Source organism: Leptopilina heterotoma, unplaced genomic scaffold, assembly GCF_015476425.1.
Source record: "Leptopilina heterotoma isolate Lh14 unplaced genomic scaffold, ASM1547642v1 Lhet_187, whole genome shotgun sequence".
Taxonomy (NCBI): domain Eukaryota; kingdom Metazoa; phylum Arthropoda; class Insecta; order Hymenoptera; family Figitidae; genus Leptopilina; species Leptopilina heterotoma.
The window spans coordinates 713,987-730,677 of NW_025110906.1; the positions used below are offsets into that span (position 1 = coordinate 713,987).

At 22.5% G+C, this 16,691-nt stretch overlaps 1 protein-coding gene across 2 annotated transcripts in view; it reads right to left on the bottom strand.

Annotated features, from left to right (window-relative positions):
• LOC122500507 (connectin) overlaps nt 1-16,691 on the bottom strand; it is a 543,906-nt gene that overhangs the window by 443,531 nt on the left and 83,684 nt on the right. The gene's annotated exons all lie outside the window — the stretch shown is intronic.

The window sequence follows — 16,691 nt, forward strand, 5'->3', positions numbered from 1 at the left end:
ATTATTTTTAGAAGTAATAAAATTCTTCCCAGAAATTCAATTATGTTCAAAATTTTTTTTGAATTCTCGTCAAAATTTCAATTTCAATTCTTCTCAGAAATTCAATTATATTCAAAAATAATAAAATTATTCTCAGATATTCAATTATGTTCAAAAATTTTTGCCAAAATTTCAATTATATAATTAATAAAATTCTTCTCAAAAATTCAATTATTTTAAAAAAATGTCCTCTAATAATTTTCAATATTAAACTATTTGAATAAAATTTTCCAAAAGATTCCAATTATTTAAAAAAATCAAATAAAATTGTACTAAAACATTTAATTATTTTCTTGGCAAAATTTCAATTATTTTCAAAAGTAATAAAATATTCTTCTCAGAAATTCAATTATTTAAAAAAATTTTTTTGAATTCTCCTCAAAATTACAATTATATTTATAAATAATAAAATTCTTTTTCGAAATTCAATTATTTTCAAAAATTTTAATAAAATTCTACGCAAACATTTAATTTTTGTCATAAGTAATGATAAATAAAATGATATAAATTTTTGAATATATACCTGTTTAATTAATTATTAAAACTAATAAATTTATAGAGGAATTTTAGTTAAAAACAATTTTAAAAAAATTGTATTTTTTAAGAAGTTACAAATTATTATTACAGAAATTTAATTTTTTTCAAAAGTAATACAATTTTTCGCAAATATTCAATTATGTTCAAATATTTCATAAAAATTCTAGTCAAAATTTCAATTACCTTTCTCTAAATAATAAAATTCTTCTCCAAAATTCAATTATTTTTAAGAATTGTAATAAAATTCTTGGTAAAATTTCAATTATTTCAATTATTTTCAAAAAATTTCATGAATATAATGATTTTCAATATCTACTATTTCAATAAAATTTTCCAAAAAAATTCAATTATTTAAAAAAATTCTACGCCAACATTCAATTATTATTTTTATAAATAATTGAAAATTTCACAGGAATTCAATTATTTACACATTCTTCATAAATTTCTTCACCATAAATAAATTATTTTCATAAATAATAAAACTCATCAATTATGTTCAAAAATTTCCGTCAAAATTTCAAGTATCTTTATAAAGAATAAAATTCTTCTCCAAAATTCAATTATTTTCAAAAATTTTCATCTATTTTATTGTTTTCAATATCTGCTATTATAGAAATTCAATTATTTGCAAATGTTTATAAATTTTTTCGTAATATTTCAATTGTTTTCATAAGTAATAAAATTCTTTTTAGGAATTCAATTAATTATTTTTGTATCTAACTAATTGAATTCTTGTAGAATTATCTACTGTATTTCAATAATGTTTTTATGCATATTGCAGATAAAGATTGAATTATTATTTAAACAATTTTTAAACAAATTATTGTTGTTATTTACCAATTTTTTTACTGAATGCACCGAGAAAGTTGCAATTTTTTTCTTATTTTGCAATTTACTTAAATTCTATATGATTACAGATAAAGAATAAAAATTGAATTATTATTTAAACAATTTTTAAACAAATTAATAATTTGTTTATCAATTGTAATCTGTAATCATATAGAATTTAGTAAATTGCAAAATAAGAAAAAAACTGCAACTTTCAAGGTGCATTCAGTAAAAAAGTTTGTAAATAACAACAATAATTTGTTTAAACAAATAAAAAATTAATTTTAACATCAAAATATATTGTATTTATTGACTTAAAAAAAATTACAACTTTTTTTATTGTTTGGTCACTCCGGGTGACCGCTCCGGAGCGCGAAGGTTAAAGAAATTCGTAAATAAATGTAATAGAAAATTTTTTTTATGAATATCTAATCATTTTTATAGTGAATCAAAATATTTTTTAGTGTCACAGAAAAAGTCAAGATTCCCTCTAGAAATCATAGAAAAGTTAGGGAAAACAAAATTAAATTTTTGTGTCAACCCCGAGTTTATAAATATTGAAAACTCGACCATTTATTGTGATTGAGCAACCTCTAGAAATATTAACCGATTGAAAAGAAAATAAGGGTAGTTTTTATTAATGTGGAACAAATTCAAGGGCTTAGAGAAGAGGATTTCTCAAAAAGAAAAAAATTTCTGTAAATTTTCAAACCACCCTAATATACAATCTAATAATATAAAATAAGAGAGGGGCGAAACTACAGTCCCATTTGTAATGCATTGTGTCTAAGGCACCCTGGGAATTACCGAGGCATTATTGAGGATTGACAACATACTTGGACTTGCAGATATAATTGGAGAGAGAGGGAGAGCAGTAGAATTTACACCATCCTAACGTGTATCCGCCTCAAAGCGTGCATTAAATTTGGAGATACAGCTTTCCTCGGTTGGGTCGCTTCATCAACATATACTAGGTTGTCCCTTATGTTTATGTATATATTATATATATACATATATATATACATATATATATCGCGTGAAAATTTATGGTGTGAATTTTTATTTTCATAAATTCCACTATAAAAGTTCACCTGAAAAGATGAAAAATATTTATAGGGAAATATTCATGCTTTATTGATATGCTTTAGATTGATAGCACAATATTTTTCAGGATGTTTGCGCACGGAAGTTTGTGTAAATTTTCTTTTTTGTTTTCTTTCTTTTTTTATACCCTGAAAAGATTACTCAACAATATGCTTTCTTGAAAGGAGAATCAATTTTGCTTATTTTGATAAATTTACCGGTGCTAAAGAGGGTAAATGTTAGTTTAAAGGATATTGTATTAGTCATATTTGCAAGCACGGGAAAGGAATAAAAAAAAAATTTAAATAGAATACAATCGATTGTTTATGTTCACGAACAAATTTCTTCTCCTAATAATTTAAGATTTGTTATGATAATAATATCAAAGTTGCCACAAAAATTTAATTTTGACTTTCCCTGACTTCTCCCTGATTTTCAGACAAAGTTTCGACTTTTTCCCTGACCCTAAAGAATATTCTGATTCACTCTAAAAATTATTAGATTCTTCAATTAAATATATATTAGAAAATAAAAACTTCAAATAATTTAAAAAAAATTCAATTAAACTTTTTTAAAAAATTAATTCTGCAGAATTGTCAGTTAAACTTAAAAGTATGAAAAATTCAAATTTAAAGATTTAAATTTGAAACCTTTTCAAAATGCAATTGTTTCTTAAAATTGCAATTATTAAAAACTTCTACAAAATTCAATTATTATTTAAAGTATTAACTGAAATTTATTTTTAAATCAATTCTTATTAGAAAATTCTACGAGAATTGAATTATTTAAATACAAAAAGTTAATTTATGGAATAATTGAATGTTTCTTAAAATTGAATTCTTATAAAGAATTTAATAAACAAATTTTTTAATAACTGAATTATTTCGATGGAATTTAAGAAAATTTTTAAGAATAATTACATTTTGCGAGGAATTTGATTAAAATTGCATTAAAAATAATTGAAATTCTGCAATTAATTTTATTATTTATGAAAATAATTGAATTATTGCAAAGAATTTTATAAAAAAGTTTCAAAGAATTGACTTTTTGTTTTAAAAAAAGATGTAAATTCTATTTTTTAATAATTGGAATTCCTGTAAAATTTTCATTACTTTAGAAAATAATTGAATATTTGTGTAAAATTTTATTAAAATTGTTTTTAAATAATTGAATTCTTCTGGGAAATTTTATTAAAATAATATAAATAAATATACAAATTATTGAATTAAGAAAAATTTTTGAAAATAATTAAAATTGTTGCCATAAATCTTATTCAAATATTTAAAAATAATTAAATTTTATAACTTTTGATAATAATTGAATTCTTGAGATGAATATTGTTATTTATGAAAATAAGTGACTTTCTCCGAATGATTTTATTATTTATGAAAATAATTAAATCCCTGAAAGGAATTTTAAAGTTTTTGAAAATAATTGAATTACTGCGAAGAATTTAATACCAAATTCTAAAACATTTGAAATTTTCGAAAAAATTTATGCATAATTCTATTTTAAATAATTGAATTCATGTGACATTTTTAATTTTTTGGAAAATAATTTCATCCTCGTGTAGAAATTCATCAAAATCTTTGTTTAATAATTGAATTCTTTTGGCAAATTTTATTAAAATAGTAGAATATTGAAAATCATTGATTTGAGGAAAAATTTTGAAAATAATTGAAACTTTGACATGAATTTTATTACTTTTAAAAATAATTAAATTCCTTCCAACGATTTTATTAGAATTTTAAAAAATAATTGAATTTTCAAGAAGAAGAAATTTATTACTCTTAAAAATAATTGAATTCTTGTGATGAATATTGTTATTTATATGAAAGTAATTTAATATTGCAAAGAATTCTATTAAAATGACTCAAAATAATTGAAATTTCGGGAATAATTTTGTTATTTCTGTAAACAATTGAATTCTTTCAAAGAATTATTTATGTAAATAATTGAATTCTCCGGATAAATTTTATTAAAATCTAAAAGAATAATTGAATTATTGACAAAAAATTAAATTTATTTATTTAATAATTTAATTTAAATTCTATTTAAAATAATTGATTTCTTTCGAACAATTTTATTTAAATATTTTCAAATAATTGAATTCCAGTGAAAAATTCTAATATTTTTGTAAATAATTGAATTCTTCCAAAGAATTTTAAAAATACATTTTTTTAAATAATTGATTTTTTCGAGAAATTGAAATGAAATTTTTAAAAATAATTAGATTTTTTGAGCAATTCCTATAAAATTGTATTAAAAATATTTGAAATCCTGCGATGAATTTTATTATTTATGAAAATAATTGAATAGTTGCAAAGAATTTTATTAAAATTTTCAAAAATAATTGAATTCCTGAGAAGAATTTTTTTATTTATGAAAATAATTGAATTATTGCGAAAAATGTTATCAAAATGTTTAAAAAAAAGAATTGAATTTCTGTGAAAAATTTTGTTATTTATGAAATTAATTGAATTCTTCATAGTAAGAATTTCATAAACATTGTTTTAAATAATTAATTTTTTCGAAATACAAATAAAATTCAATTATTTTCAAAAATTTTAATAAAATTCTGGAAAAATTTTAATTATTTTCAAAAGTAATAAAATTCTTCTCAAAAATTCAATTATGTTCAAATTTTTTTTTAAATTCTGTTTAAAATTTCAATTTCAATTCTCCTCAGAAATTCAATTATATTCAAAAATAATAAAATTATACTCAGATATTCAATTATGTTCAAAAAATTTTGTCAAAATTTCAATTATCTTTATAAATAACAAAATTCTTCTCCAAAATTCTATTATTTTCAAAAAAATGTCCTCTATTTAATAATTTTCAACATCAACTATTTTAATAAAATTTTCAAAAAGATTAATTATTTAAAAAAATTCTGATAAAATTTTACTCAAACATTTAATTATTTTCTTGATAAAATCTCAATTATTTTCAAAAGTAATAAAATTCTTCTCAGAAATTCAATTATTTTCAAAAATTATCCTCAATTATTTCCTCAATTATTTTCAAAAGTAATAAAATTCTTCTCAGAAAATCAATTATTTTCAAAAATTTCCCTCAATTCAATGATTTCAAAATTCAATGATTATGTTCAAAAATTAAAAAAAATTCTAGTCTAAATTTCAATTACCTTTCTAAATAATAAAATTCTTCTCCAAAATTCAATTACTTTTAAGAATTTTAATAAAATTCTACGTAAAAAAAATAATTCAATTATTTAAAAAAAAATTTACGCTAACATTCAATTATTATTTTTATAAATAATGCAAATTTCACAGGAATTCAATTATTTACAAATTTTTTATAAATTTCTTCGTAATATTTCAATTGTTTTATTTTTTCGAAATACAATATGTAAATATTATGAAAATTTTATTTTAAATAATTGAATTCTTGTGAAAAACTTTATTTGTGAAAATAATTGAAGCCTGAAATTCTACACCCAGAGAAATGGTATATTTGTCTCAGAACCAACTAGACTTTTTATTTGTTTCAAATAAATTTTATTTGGTTTAAATAAAATTTTATTTGGCTCAAATATATGTTTTATTTATGTCGAATAAAATTTTTATTTAAAACAAATAAAAAGTCTAGTTGGTTCTGAGACAAATATACGTTTATTTAACTCAAATAAAATATATTTGGTTTAAATAATATTTTTCTCTGGGTGTAAACATTTAATTTTTTCCAGTACTTTTGATAAAAATTCTTGACTTTTTCCTGAATTCCCTGACGTGTGGTAACGTTGAATACATCTGGATAATTCTCCGTAAAATCGTTACTTTAAAAAAAAAAATAAATTTTTTTTAATAAATGAAAAATATATAAAATCATAGAAAATTTACTATGATGTTATAAAATTAATCAAAACATCCAAAACGTCACCTTTAGAAGAATTACCCGCATATGTAGAAGATATTAATATGTTTTTCACTGATTCACATTCGGTTGCATTTTTTCTTTCATGTTCTATACAAACAGCTTGATATTACATATATTGGAAGAGACTTCGCTATGCAAGAATACGTCAGGGGCTTTTGTCCTCCGATCATATTGATTGAGTATAGGCATACATACATATAAGTATTATTTGGTGCGTGAAACGATTGCACGCGCTTCTTGAAGCAACCAAGAAGGAACGAATTCACGGTTGACTGATTTTCTCTCAAGTGAATCAAAAGCAGCTATATATCTCTCGTGGATATAATCCCTATCTTGCGACGGGTGCCAGATCACCAAAAGGGATGAAACATCCGAACTGGAGGCCCGAGGCAAGATTAAGAGACATGCACACACTGTGTGTCGGAGTTGTCGTCGCTTTATAAATCATCGCCAAGAAGTACTTACTGCGTGTCGGAGAGAAACCTCTCCGGTTTCACGCTTTTCTCGTCGTGTGTTCCTTCTATCTTGTGAAGGCGATCAAAACTGCTATGCTAAAGGAACGAGGTTTGTGAGAGTGTCTGTTTGTGTTGAAAAGTGATGAGAGCAAATGGGCGAGGGTGAGAGAAGACTAGATCACTATCGATCAAAAACCTCCGGATAAAAGTGCTGCTCAGCTATCACACTTTATCCAACAATAAGAAGTGTTTACTGGTAGAGAAAAATCTCTCTCTCTCTTTTTTTTCTCCTTTTCTCACACCTGCTATTTCTTATTTACGCACAAAAATACGATTTTACAGCAAACATCTTGCACAGCTGAGGATCGGTCAAGAGGAAGTAATTTTGGTTTTTAGTTTATTGAAGAAGCCAATACGAGAGGAGCGGAAAATTGATGATGAGAAATATCACGTTTTTCTAGTCAGCAATTATATTGAACTTATATCGTATTTACTGCAGCAAGTGTAACATAATTACGTTACCTAAGTAGGTTCTAATTTTATTGGAAATAAAGCTATATTTGCTATTTTCGTATTTTCTATATTAAAATAATTCTTTTTCTAACACTATATGCGAAGATAATATAATTAACGAGAATAAAAAGTATAAAATTTCTTCACAGGACTAACAGACTTTTATCAGTAAAATTTTCATTAGATACACGAGAAAATGTTTTCTAATACAATTATTTGTGAATATTTTTAATTCGAAGATTATTCGAAACATTAGTAATTATTTTTTTTTTTTTTAATAAATGTACGACTTGTTCCAAAGAAAGGGATCTAAGAAGCAAAAAATTGTACGTTTATGTTTAAGGACATTTGAACCATTATGACGTCACGGTTTGTGCAAGGCATGTGTTCTAAAACTGTGACGTCATAATGTTTCAAATGACCTTAATTATAAGAAATATTTCATTTATTACACTGAAAAAAAATTTATTTCATTCAAATAACCAATTAATCGGTTATTTGAATCAAATAAATTTTTTTTCAGTGTATTAAACGTTCAAAAATTGAAAATCGTAATAAAATTAATAAATATTAAACAATTTTTAATTTTTTACCATTTTATTTATAAAAAATATTAGAAAATTGCTAATTTTTAAAAAATTATGATTAAGAAATAGGAAATATATCCATTTTATGCATAATTTTTATTTCTCAATAAAAAATATTGTTCACAAACTAATTCTTTTCTTTTGGGAAAAGAAAAATTACATATTTCCGTTTCTTAATATTTTTGTATAAAATTCTCAAATTTTCATAAAGAAATAATTGGCATTATTTCTATTTCTTAATTACAATTTATTTAATAAAATTTAATGTTTTTTAAACATAAAGGAAAAAAAAAGTTTATAAATTCTATTTGTCATTTACAAATTTCAATTGAAAATGAAATTGAAAATTTTTAAATTTTTTAGAAAATAAAGGAAAAAATGTTAATTGTAAAATTATTCGAAAACAGCAATAAATTCTTTTTTAAATAAATATTTAATTATTACTATTTTTCCTACGGGAATTAAGATTTTCAAAAATTAAAAATTTTTAATCTTTTTTAAATAAAACAACTTTTATAAAAGTATTATCGTTATTTTATGTTAAAAATATTATTACTGTAACTTCTTCAAAATTATTGTCTAGAATTTTTAACTAAAATTCTTCTCTAAATCAACTATTTTTAATAAATTTTGAAAAAGTTCTTTGAGAATTTTCAAATACATTTGTTTAAAATTCAATTTTACAAAATTTCGATTATTCGGAAATTCTTCAATTAAATATTTATATATTAGAAAATAATAATTCAAATTATTTAAAAAAAATGAAATTAAACTTTTTCAAAAAAATTAATTTTTCAGAATTGCCAGTTAAAAATATAGAAAATTCAAATTTTCAAATATCTTAATTTTTGGAAATAATTAAATTTTGGAGAAGAATTTTTATTATTTATAACGATAATTGTGATTTTGACGAGAATTTAAAAAAAATTTTTGAACATCATTGAACTTTGTAAGAAGAATTTTATTACTTTTAAAAATAATTTAATTTCAAAAAATTTTAATTTGAAATTTCAGAAAATTTCAATTTGGAATGAATTAATTAAATAATAAAAATTTCACTGCAATCCTATTATTTACAAATTTTTTCTAAATTTCTTTCCAATAATTCAATTATTTTAATAAATGATATAATTTTTACAACGATTTAATTATTTTCATGAATAATAAAATTCTTTATAGGTTTTCAATTATTTTCATAAATTAATAAACTCATCGCAGAATTTCAATTATTTTAAATACAATTTTAATGGAATTTCTCGAAAAATGTAATTATTCTTAAAAATTTTATAAAAATTCGAATTTTAATTATTTAAAAATTTGTTAGTAAAATTCTTTATGAGAATTCAATTTTAAGAAACATTCAATTAATCAATAAATTATTTATTTTTGTATTTAAATAATTGAATTCTCCTTAAATTTTCTAATGAAAATTTATTTAAATATGAATTTTAGTTTAAATTTTAGATAATAATTGAATTATTAAACTCTCTAAATTTGAATTAGTGACGGACAAAAGTCAGATTTTACTAATAAATATTCGTTTCTACTAATTTAATAGCAAAATTTACTAATTCAGAAGGAAAAATTCAATCACTAATTCCAATTAAAAACAATTTTACTAATTCAAATTAAGAGAGAAAGTATTTATAGCGTGGATTTTTAGAAATAATTGAATTGAAATGATAAAAATAATTTTTATGAAGTTACAGTAACAATATTCTTGTAATATAAAATAATTATTTAATCAGTCGATCATCTTTAATAATTAATTAATTATTATAAAACATGAAGATATCGATTGCTTAATTAATTAATTTAATTAATTTTAAATTGAAAATTTTGAAAATCTTAATTCTTATGGAAAAATAATAATCATCAAATATTTATATAAAAAAAGTAATAGAATATTTTTCTGAGTAATAATTTTTAAACTGAATCAGAATATTCTTTAGAGTGAAGGAAAAGTATAGGTAGTATATTTCGTAACGAGTGCGAGCAGTTGTCAATTTTTGAATGAGCACTTTTTTTGGAACAAACTGTAGGCGAAGCGAAGCTTTGCAAAAAGTGCTCTTTTTTGCACCGCGGTATGAAAAGAATTTTGTTTGAAATTCAAGGGAAAGTCAGGGAAAAACAAAATTAAATTTTTGTTGTCACGTTTGAAAAAAGCAATTTTATTTCTATTATATTATTTATATTGAAGTCAATAAGATTTGAATTTAATTTTATAATTTCTATTATTTACAATTTATATTATTTGAATTTGAACAAAATTCGAAGTAAGATGAATTAAAATTCCAAAAATTAAAAATTTTGACGAATTAATTTGAAAGTCAACTAGAAGCTTTTATTTTTAATCAATGAAAGTTTTAAAAAAATATAGAGAAAAAAATAAATTAAGAAATATAATAAAAATTAATAACATTTAAAAATTATATTTATTTATTTTTGTTGATAAATTAATTCAAAATGTTTACCTAAAGTCATTTAAAAAAGCCTCTCAAAAACAATAGTAATATTTTTAATTCTTAATTATTTCACTAATTAAAACTCAATTTACACAAAATACTTTTCTCCCTTTCTAGCGAAAATTCCTTTTTTTTTCTAACACAAAACATTAGAAACTATTACCATTTCCACACAGTATAATTCCATTTTCACGAGATTATATTATTTTGGCCTAGAATCAGAATAAACTTTACATCCACTTTTTTGTGGTCACACTTTCTCCACGGTTTTTCCTTAATTACAACCAGTTATTTTCCCCGTTCTTAAAAAAAAAAAAAAAAAAAAAAAGGCGAAGCAAAAAAGAAAAGTACAGTGCAGATGACTTTTTAAGTAATTTTAATTATTACTCACGTGAATTTTCGCAAAGAAGTAGTTTAAAAAGCGAGAATTCATTATCGTATTAAAGACGCGCGAGAAGAAGAAAGAGAAGAAAAAGACGAAGAAAAAGAAGTGGAAAGGAGCATAAAAATGAAAATACGACTATTGAAGAGGCAGACTGGTCCCTTTTTTACTCTACTTTTCCAATAAAAGAAAAAAAAACAAGAAACCAGAGAAAACTCTCTGCAAATGTAAATATAGTACAGAAAAAGGGAATAGTAAAAATTTCTCAAAATATATAATAAAAAAAAATATACCAGAAAAATCTCTTTTTTATATTTCTGGAACTATGGAAAAAAAAGTGACACAATACTTTTCCGCGAGATAAGACTTAATTAGACCCGGGATTATTCTGGAGAAAGAAGAATTTTTTTTTTTTTTTTTTGATAACGTAAAAACAAAAAAGGTGGCACCACCCGTGCAGAAATTTTGACCGGGGCCAGATCGGGGCCAGATCGGGACAAACCGGGCCCCGATCTGGCAACCCGACCTGGCCCCGGTCTGGTTGAAACACTAAAACCGACCGGGGCCATGGCACTTTGCCCGATCTGTCCGCCCTGTCGGGACCCGGTCGGGGCCATGGGATTTCCCCCGATCTTTTCGCTACCCAGGTAGAAATCCAATACTGACTGCATTTTATTATATTAAAGCTCGTTATTTGATTATTAAAGCATGGGGAGTATTTACTTCAATATTAATAATTATTATTATTTTTGTAGTAAATAAACTTTTATGAATGTCATTAAAAATGTAAATAATTATTAGAATTGCTTTTATTGAACTAAGTTTTTAAAAAAAATATTTTTCTTATTTTCTTTCATTAATTTAGACAGACTATCTTATTTAAATTAATGCCTAATTTATTATTATTATTGTTAATAATTATTTAAACCTATACTTTATGTAACATTATTAAGAATTATACACAAAACACTTAAAACTAAGACGGAAAAATATCGCACGCACGGGGGATCGAACCCTAGACCTCGAGGACGCAAGTCAAATACACATACCGCAAAGCCACGCAAGCTTGGAAGCGACCTCGCTTAAACTTCCTTTTGAATCATGGGACCGTTATATACAGTATTATCATAATAAATTGACTGTATCATATTTATTTATAGAAAAATTATTAAAAATGTATGTTATATATATATATATAAATTAATATGTTTATCATAATAATATGGTAAAAATTATTAATTTAATTATTTATTCTCTATTATTTATAATTTAACTATTTTTTAAAATAATAAAAAAATTTTTATTATTAATAATTCACAATAATACTAAAAATTATTAATTAATAATAATTTATTTTTTTGCCTTAAACATGGAATTTCAATTTAAGTGTGAAAAATAATTGGTGCGTTTGTCCTATTGTTTTAAATTAAAGGAGAATAAATTCCTAAGACATCCCTCGAGGCCAATTTTTGAGTTTTTAATTGTTTATAATTTTTATTTTCAAATTTCAATCAAAGTTAACAAATTAACACAATTTTTTAAAAACGGACGTTTATTTTCTTATTCCGTTACTGCACATGCTCTAAATCAGTTCAAATTAATCCAATATTACCAGCAGACAATTAAAAACCTATAAAGTAATATATTTCAATTGTCATAAACAACATTAATTAACAAATAGTTAACTTTGATTCCTCTCCAATAAAAAATATTAATATGTCTTTTTTCTTATAATATAACTTATTTAAATATTTAATATTATATATCCGTGGTCTTTTAACATTATCCAAATAAAAAAGTAAACGTGAAAAAAAAATTTTTGGTGGAAAGGAACAAAAATTAACTATTTGTTAATTAATATTATTTGTAACCATTTAAATAAGTTATTTTTTAAACAAAAAGGACACATATTTTTAAAATGAACTTAAATTAAAAAGTAGATGTGAAAAAAATTTTTTTGGTGGACAGGAACGTAAGTTACATAACTATTTATTATTTAATATATTGTTTATAACAATTTAAATAAGTTATTTTTTAATCAAAAAGGACAAATATTCTTTAAATAGACTTAAATTAAAAAGAAAATGTGAAAAAAAATTTTTAGTGGAATAGGAATCAATGTTAACTATTTGTTAATTAATATTGTTTATAACAATTTAAATAAGTTATTTTATAATCAAAAAGGACAAATATTCTTTAAATGAACTTAAATTAAAAAGAAAAGGTGAAAAAAACATTTTTTAGTGGAAAGAAATCAAAGTTAACTATTTGTTAATTAATACTGTTTATAACAATTGATATAAATTACTTTCTGTTTTATTAATTGTGTGGTGGTCATATTGTATTAATTTGAACTGATTCAGATCATATGCAGCAACGGAATAAGAAAATAAGCCTCCTTTTTTGAAAAATTGTATTAATTTGTTAACTTTGATTGAAAATAAAAATTATAAACAATTAAGAACTAAAAAATTGACCTTAAGGGATGTCTTAAGAATTTATTTGCCTTTAATTTAAAATAAAGAATACTGAAACCGGTTAAGAATTGTAGGCTGTAGACAGTTTTGAACAGTAAATTGTAAAAAAAATCCCATTGTGCGCTGTTTGTAGATCCTTGGGCAAACCCGGCCTGGTCCTGGTCGGGGCCACGAAGTCGGGGCCAGATCATGAAAACCCGACCGGGGCCAGGGCGGTAATCGGGAACAAAAGTGGCGATTTCTGCACGGGCATGGATAAAAAAGGTGAATATATTTTTCTCATTAGTAAATTATGCATGAATTCAACGATAGCATCAAAAAGAATAGTTTTTATCCTCCTATGAAGAAATGGGCAAAAAAAATTCAATTTTTGCATCAAAAGTTAAAAAAGAAAATTATATTTCCCGCAACGATAATTCAAATTGGAAATAATTTTTAATATACCACTATAGAGCGCAGAAGCACACAGATTGATGGAGGAACGAATAAATTTTGCGAATTCAGTTTGTTTTCCATTAAAGAGATCGATGCATATATTTTCCCCCGCATTGTATTTTCATCCTCTCATCTCTCTGTACAAATCAAATGCTACCTCGGCATTCTTTTTTCTTTTTTTTTTTATGAAAATGCAATTACACAAAAACTTGCTAACACGGCAATATTCATATTTCCATGTATTTATGAATCACAGGAGTTTATATTTCAAAAACTGTTCTCTGTACTCGTGCAGTTTTGCCGCAATTATTCTCAATAGAATATAATATGCTTGAAAAATAATGGATTTAATGGCCGCTATATAGATGAGTATAGAAGGGAAAGGAAAATACAGTTTTGCAGGGGTTGGAAAACTGATAACGATAATTGTTCTTAATCCTTTTTCTGATGAAAAGCAATGAGACTAAAATAAAGACACGCGATATTGGTGGAATAATTAATGGAAACTTGAAAATTCATCTGTCTGTTAACTGTATTTTTTGTATTTTCATCAATTTTCCCCTCTTGACTCGTTTTGAATTTTTAAATGGTATACGAAAAAAATTTCTAATTATAGAAAGCATAATTAATTAATTTGGTTCTATTCACTTTAAGAAAGTAATTATTATTTATTAAATTGTTAATTTTAATTAATAATTATTAATTAACTTTTGACGATTATTATAATTATTGTCCAAAGGTGAGTAGAGTTTAATTTCAATGAAATATAATTTATTGGAAACAACATTTATTTTAATCGAATAAAATTTTGCAGTCAAAATTTATTTTAATCGAATAAAAATTTGCAATGAAAATTTATTTTTATCGAATCAAATTTTGCAATTAAAATTTATTTTAATCGAATAAACATTTTCAATCAAAATTTATTTTTATCGCATCAAATTTTCAATCAAAATTTATTTTTATCGCATCAAATTTTGCAGTTAAAATTATTATTTTAATCGAATACAAATTTTCAATTAAAATTTATTTTTATCGAATCAAATTTTGCAGTCGAAATTTATTTTAATCCAAACGATCCACAAGTTTTGAACGTTCAAATAAATTAATTTTTTTTGCGATTATAAATATTTTAAAAAATTATTGACTTCTATAAGAAGCAAAAACAAAAACAAACAATCAGAATCTTTATATTTAATGTTTTTTAATATTTAACGCAATATTACTGCAATAAAATTTGAATTTTAAGTAGAAATAAATATTTTCGTCCCTGTGAACGTTCGAAACTTTAGGAACACAATAAAATTTTGGAATGCAGTCCAAATTTATTTTAATTAAAATTCACTTTTATCAAATAAAAGAAGAAAATTATCTCAGAGGCAAACAGACATTTATTTGCCTCAAAGAAATTCCTTTATTAAATTTATTTTAAACATTTATTTTCACTTGACTGGAATGGATTCTATATTTCCTTTAAATATATTTTATGTACTTGAAATAAATGAGCGAAATAAATATTTCATTTGAATAAATCTGGATTAAACATTCTGGCAGTACATTTTTTTCTAATTTTATCACAAAAAATGCAGATTATTTTTGAACAAAACTGAATTTTTTATGTAAAATTTATTAATTGTCTGGATAAATTATAAATTACTGAGAGGACAATATTATACACACAGAAAAATTTTATTTCAACCAAATATAACTTATTTGAGTCAAGTAAAATTATGTTCATCTGAGAGCATAAGTAATTATTATTTTTTTTTTTTTTGCTGAAAATTTTATTCGACATAATTAAAATTTTCGTTTGAACGAAATATAAATTAAATTAACAATATTAATTAGACTACATATTGCGCTCATAAATATTTAAAAGGAAATTTTTCAAAACAAATATAAATTTTCCAATATTTTCTTTTAATTTATATTAATTGTCAATTCCATAAAAATACTGTGGAGCTGACATTCTTCGTTGAATAAATTAATCAGAATTTTCAAATTCTTCCTTTGATAATTATATTTTAGTTATAATACAGATTTGTAATATATTTCAATAAAGGTATATAATTACTTACGAAATAAACTCGACAGGAGTAATATGTGGTTTAACTCACCTGAAACAAACAGAAATTAGTTTATATTAGAATATTATTATCAAAAAAATTAATAATGAAAACCAATATTAATTTCTATTAAATAATTCTATTAAATTACTTTTGTTTTCAAATTCCCTGAACTCTACTAATTAAATTTCAGTGAAAATTCGTAAAATATATACCAAAATTGTTATTTGCTATCTTGTATAAAAAAAATTTCTAAGTTTAAAAACTTCAAGAAAATATGTCTCCAAACTTCTGAACGTTCAGATAAACGAATTTTTTCGTTACTTTTTTTGAAGTTTGAATTTTGGAACAAAATGTCAATTTACACATTAAAAAATTTATTATTTACATAATAAATGTTAAATTTTTTTTTATTTCTCATTAAAGTACAGAAATATCAAAAGGGAAAAAATTTTCCTTCATTTGAAAGTTTAAGACTTAAGGAACATTATTTTCAAAGTATATTAAAAATGAGTATTTTTTTAGTATTTTTTAATAATAATTCCACTTTTTAGCACCGTAAAAAAGCTAAATTAGAGCAAAAGAATTTCGAATTAAAGCCTTTTTACGTTATTAAAATATAAAAAAATAAAGATTTAGTATAAAAAAATGGTTTTAAATGAATACCAATTATTGATCAACAAACTATATGTAAAAAATATATTTAAAGCAGAAAAAAAAATGTTTTGGAAGAAGAACAACAAAACTTTTTTGTTAACAAATTTCCCTTATTGTTATATCTTCAAATATCAAAATATCAAAAGAAAATTAAATGATCCATAACAATTTTTCCATCCAATTATTTAAACTTTATACATGCAATATTATCAATCAATTAAACAAAAAAAAGCGAAATACATTAATTGAAGTTTGCATACTTGG